Source organism: Salmo salar, chromosome 10 (genome assembly GCF_965601325.2).
Source record: "Salmo salar chromosome 10, fSalSal1, whole genome shotgun sequence".
Classification (NCBI taxonomy): domain Eukaryota; kingdom Metazoa; phylum Chordata; class Actinopteri; order Salmoniformes; family Salmonidae; genus Salmo; species Salmo salar.
In genome coordinates, this window is record NC_138300.1 from 99679435 (window position 1) to 99685434 (window position 6000).

General features: G+C 43.3%; 1 protein-coding gene across 1 annotated transcript in view; it reads right to left on the bottom strand.

Moving 5' to 3' along the window:
* Positions 1-3470, bottom strand: part of LOC106561313 (tripartite motif-containing protein 44) — a 44978-nt gene extending 41508 nt beyond the window's left edge. Inside the window, exon 1 of the mRNA XM_045698699.2 lies at positions 3322-3470. The gene's annotated coding sequence lies outside the window, so the exon portion shown is untranslated. The remainder of the gene's footprint in view (positions 1-3321) is intronic.
* Between the last annotated feature and the right edge of the window lie 2530 nt (positions 3471-6000).

Below are 6000 nucleotides of genomic sequence, written 5' to 3' on the forward strand. Positions count from 1 at the left end.
TAGGCTTGCAAGCAAGAATTTTAGCCAGGTAGCCTAGGACGACAAAAAATAAAAGCGTGTACTGTATGACAGAGTCATAGACCGCTTGGTCAATATGAACGAGCGGAGGATGGCATTGGCGTTTCTCTACAAGTAGGGTGAGTCATCATGTTTTTCCACTTGCGCACACACACACACACACACACACACACACACACACACACACAGACACAAATCAGAACCATGGACAGCCACATCATAGTTAGCTTACTTTGATTGGACTAAATCGTTTTTGGTATCTTTTAGGTGATTTGATGATGTTGAAGTTGAATTGGCGCTGGCATAGTCAAGGCAGCTCCTGTTTTCTTTGCGACTTGCAGTAACGTCCCATGGTTCTAAATCAATAGTTGTTTAGTGGTCTGAAAATGTCAGAAACATTAACTTGCTTGACCATGCTGTAGGTCATGTAACTGTTTGTTACATTCAATATGCTTTGTGGACTTCATCGGACAGAGGTTACTCTCCGATTTTGTGATGAAACAATGGTGTGGATGAATTTATTCTGCCACTGTGTCTTCTTATCGTCTTGGCGTTAGGCCTCTGTATCACGGTCGCAAGGCATATGAACTAACAGGATATAGAGCAAACAACGCAATTATCACAACACATAGGTTGTAGATTGGCTTTTTTTCTGGCTGGGCTCCCGAGTGATTTTACTCACGCACTGCTACTGTTTACTTTCACCCTTTTTTTACTCCAAAGTAATGTAACAAGGAGGAAAGCAAGGGAGGGAGAGAGAGGGCCTGTGGCATTCAAACGGCAGGAGTTTCAATGCCCTGCGCCTTTCACGGTTGTGAAGGAAAGTCAGGTAAAGTGAGCTCCTGGGCAATGATACATACGGTAATTCAATTAAAATGCTGTGAAAGGACAGCAAGAAGGACAAAGGGAGGGAGAGGCAGAGAGAGAGGGAAAGATGGAAAGAGCAGGAGAAAGAAAGAAATAGGCCAACAGCTTAGTTTTTCCCATGCATTTCTGTCTGTTCCTGGCCTCCCTGTGACAGCTTTAATGTGTACTTTTCTAGATTTTCTGAAGCAGGGAAAAGGGATGCTGCCGGAAGGTGTGTGTGTGTTCGGTGCTCCTAATATGGGCCCTGGCTGAAGCGAGTGAGCGAGAGGCAGCCAGCAGCACCACCCCAGCAGGCATTGTGCCACTGACTGCATTATGCAGAGGAAACAGTAAATTAAATATGAGACAGAGGTAAATTTGCTGACTACCTGCTGCCTTGATCCCCCCGGTTAACACACTGTTACCTGCTCTCAGAGACAGACACATAGACATGCATATACACACGCAGGAAGGTTGGCAGGCAAGCAGGCAGGCAGTTAAGCCTAAATCATAGTCTAGATAGGCTGAGACGCAATAGTCCAGCATCCGATTGTGACATAGCTATGTCGCTCTGACACCAGCATCCGCGAAGGACACACAGCCCGAACGCGCACCTCTGCACAATTCCCAACCAACGCATCTCCGGTACACGTCCTCTATTCATTTTTGAATGTGTTGACAGTTGAAGAAATTGCTTGAGCTGTGTGTGTGTGTATTACTATCCTCGTAGGTAACGGAAATCCCCAAAAGTCCACACAAGGATAGAAAAACAAGAAAATAGACAGGTTCCCAAAAGGACAAACGCTATATTAAGGTTTGGGGTTAAGGTTAGGGTAAGGGTTAGGTTTACTATCCTTTTACTATCCTTGTCCCCACAAGGATAGTAAAATGTGCGTGCTTGTGCGTGTGTGTGTGCATGCATGCAAGGAGGTGAGTGGATAAAAAAGTTGAACCCCTAACTGTTGTTAACTTAAATGAAATTCCCTCTACTTAATTGTGTACTCTGCCTCAGGTATGGGGATTTGAATCTGCACGTCTCTGAGCCCATATCTCCATGCGCCGCAGGGGGATGGTACTGTACACACACACACACACACACCTCTTCTCTTGCTAGACTCATTTTACCATGCTAAAGTTACATATTTTCAAACTTCCTCATCACACACACCCCTCCCTCTGCCACCAGTTGACTGCACTGTATCAGCTTGCAGTCTTGCATAATGAGAAGCTGTGACGTTTGAGAGCATGGAGAGGAAACAACGACAAATCCACCTAATGGTTCCTGAGACGTCAGCCTGTGAATAAGGAGGGAAGTGGATTTTCCTGAACACGCCACACCTCTCTGGTGGAGGTACAGAAGACAAAAGGTTCAGGAAGGCCTGGGGCAGCGGGAAGGCCTGGGGGCAGCGTTGATATTTCAGTATGATATATTGACGGGGCTGGGGCTGCCCATAAGGGTATTACCTTTTCAAAGGGTGTTCAAATGAACCTGCTAGATTATGGTGCAAGGCTGCAGGTCAGCTCTCAGCGGGAGACAGAGTTATGTAACGACACAGCAGAGCGTTAGGGCTGCAGGGTTCACTGGGGGGCCAGGTACAACACTGTCTATGGTAAATAAATGAGACCTGGCTGGTTAGCACTGACCTAACTCCCAGACATGCACGCACGCACACCGTTTTATTTCCAGTGACTGTGTCCCCACACTAACCTATCTGGGCAGGAATTACAGCTATCCTTTCCAAGGTCGACCTGGAATAGTGAAAGTCTATTTCAGTTGTTGTGTGTTTTAAATTGGTCTACCTGAGGTAGCTTGCCGACAGGGATAACAACTTAGCCACCTGCCAATCCCATATGCTACTGTGGGAACCAACATCACTAAAGGAAACACTACTAATATCACTCTATTAACAGGACCCCTGCCAAATAACCTACTCCATGTCAAACATGCATGTTCAATAACTTGCACTGAACAATAAACTACCTAGAGGAAGACCTACAGTCACTAGCACTGTATGAAAGCAATCCAGGGCTCTGTAATATGTCTCAGCAGTAAACAAGGATGTTGTGACGATATCTATCTATAGTACTGCTCAACAGAGCCATGTATGTGTGTCTGGGAGGAGATGAAGACAGATTTAGGTGGTGATGTCATAAATCTCTAGGTTCTTAGACAGGGAGCCAAATGGGAGCCCTCCCAGTAAAAGGAACACAGTGAATAGATGGGAATAATTGGCTCCCATGTATACCCCCTCTGTCTCATTTAGGATGTAATCTCTGTGTAATCCATCTTTAGCTCACGATAGACTGATGTCTCATACTGCCGCTGATGGGATTCATTGTTATAGAATTTGAAGGAAAAGAATCATCATCAAACGTTCTCGTTCAAAGCAATGTTACGAGGTAGAAACACCATCGGCCATATTGGAATGTTAGTTGTAACACTTTGGTTGTACTGACCTCAGTGTTCTGTGTGCAGCCCAGCAGGTCGTAACCCTCCCTGCTCTGGAGGAGAAAAAAGACAGAGACACAGTCAAACCATTTGAAGTTGGTTTTTAAACTTTGTCAAATTCCTTTTATCATTCTAAATATTCCTCAGAGGAAAAATTATGACAACGATTATCACACTTAATACAATGATAATGTGTTAATTCAATATACACTGCTCCAAAAAATAAAGGGAACACTAAAATAACACATCCTAAAGCAGAATGAATGAAATAATCGTATTAAATACTTTTTTCTTTACATAGTTGAATGTGCTGACAACAAAATCACGCAAAAATAATCAATGGAAATCCAATTTATCAACCCATAGAGGTCTGGATTTGGAGTCACACTCAAAACTAAAGTGGAAAACCACACTACAGGCTGATCCAACTTTGATGTAATGTCCTTAAAACAAGTCAAAATGAGGCTCAGTAGTGTGTGTGGCCTCCACGTGCCTGTATGACCTCCCTACAATGCCTGGGCATGCTCCTGATGAGGTGGCGGAAGGTCTCCTGAGGGATCTCCTCCCAGACCTGGACTAAAGCATCCGCCAACTCCTGGACAGTCTCCAGCCACATGAGGTCTAGCATTGTCTCGCATTAGGAGGAACCCAGCGCCAACCGCACCAGCATATGGTCTCACAAGGGGTCTGAGGATCTCATCTCGGTACCTAATGGCAGTCAGGCTACCTCTGGCGAGCACATGGAGGGCTGTGCGGCCCCCCAAAGAAATGCCACCCCACACCGTGACTGACCCATCACCAAACCGGTCATGCTGGAGGATGTTGCAGGCAGCAGAACGTTCTCCACGGCGTCTCCAGACTCTGTCACGTCTGTCACGTGCTCAGTGTGAACCTGCTTTCATCTGTGAAGAGCACAGGACGCCAGTGGCGAATTTGCCAATCTTGGTGTTCTCTGGCAAATGCCAAACGTCCTGCACGGTGTTGGGCTGTAAGCACAACCCCCACCTGTGGACGTCGGGCCCTCATACCATCCTCATGGAGTCTGTTTCTGACCGATTGAGCAGACACATGCACATTTGTGGCCTGCTGGAGGTCATTTTGCAGGGCTCTGGCAGTGCTCCTCCTGCTCCTCCTTGCACGAAGGCGGAGGTAGCGGTCCTGCTGCTGGGTTGTTGCCCTCCTACGGCCTCCTCCACGTCTCCTGATGTTCTGGCCTGTCTCCTGGTAGCGCCTCCATGCTCTGGACACTACGCTGACAGACACAGCAAACCTTCTTGCCACAGCTCGCATTGATGTGCCATCCTGGATGAGCTGCACTACCTGAGCCACTTGTGTGGGTTGTAGACTCCATCTCATGCTACCGCTAGAGTGAAAGCACCGCCAGCATTCAAAAGTGACCAAAACATCAGCCAGGAAGCATAGGAACTGAGAAGTGGTCTGTGGTCACCACCTGCAGAACCACTCCTTTATTGGGAGTGTCTTGCTAATTGCCTATCATTTCCACCTGTTGTCTATTCCATTTGCACAACAGCATGTGAAATTTATTGTCAATCAGTGTTGCTTCCTAAGTGGACAGTTTGATTTCACATAAGTGTGATTGACTTGGAGTTACATTGTGTTGTTTAAGTGTTCCCTTTATTTTTTTGAGCAGTGTATATATATATATATATATATATATATATATATATATATATATATATATTTTTTTTTTTTTTTTTTATTGTAATTTATCCAGAGCGACTTACAGTAGTGAGTGGATACAATTTTGTACTTAATCATCATTGTCCTGATAATATCCTGCTAATGTCATGATAATTTCCTGATAATGTCTTGATAATGTCCTACTAATGTCATGATAATATCCTGCTAATTTCATGATAATGTCATGATAATTTCCTGATAATGTATGCCTGAGTTTAAATGTGGCAGTGATAATATCCTTAATAACGGTAATCAAAATTGTTAAAAGGTTTTAAAAACAATTCTAATAAATGCAATAGTTGGACAATGGATGAAGATACTTCAAACTTTTAGAATGTTTTAAATCCATCAGATATTGAACAAATTATAGCACATATAACATTTTGCTGGCACAGACAAATAATTAATGAAGTTCAGAGATTATGATGAACATTCAGGTATTCAATGTATTGTCAATTTCACTTTGATTTCTTAGAACACACTCATATATAAATGTTGTAATGGTATCAGGTATTTTTTACAATATGTTGTGTTAGAATATAGAACAGTATACGTGCCTAGTTAGCATAAATACAATGGGTTCATTTGAATATATTAATAAAGTAACATAAAGGGGTGGAACAGGGCTGCAACCACCAAACACATGCTATGTCTAGGCCTACCTGCACTGTCTAGACTGCCTCATTAAACAGTTCAATGGGATTGAAAATGTAAAGCGGTATAATCCCCATAATCGGCATAAAAGTGATTTTTTTATCATGAAAGGGCAATAAACAATAACTAGTAATGTTGCATGCTCAAAGAAAGGTTGAAATCTCACCTTTCTAGTAAAATGTTTTATAAATTGCTGAGGTGTAGTCACTTTTAAGGACATAGATTTAAGTACACAGTACACATTTTATGTACAGTATGATGTATTTCCTATTCAACAAAACTATGAATAAGGCTTGAATTTACTTATGTTTCTAAATATAGCATAATCAAAT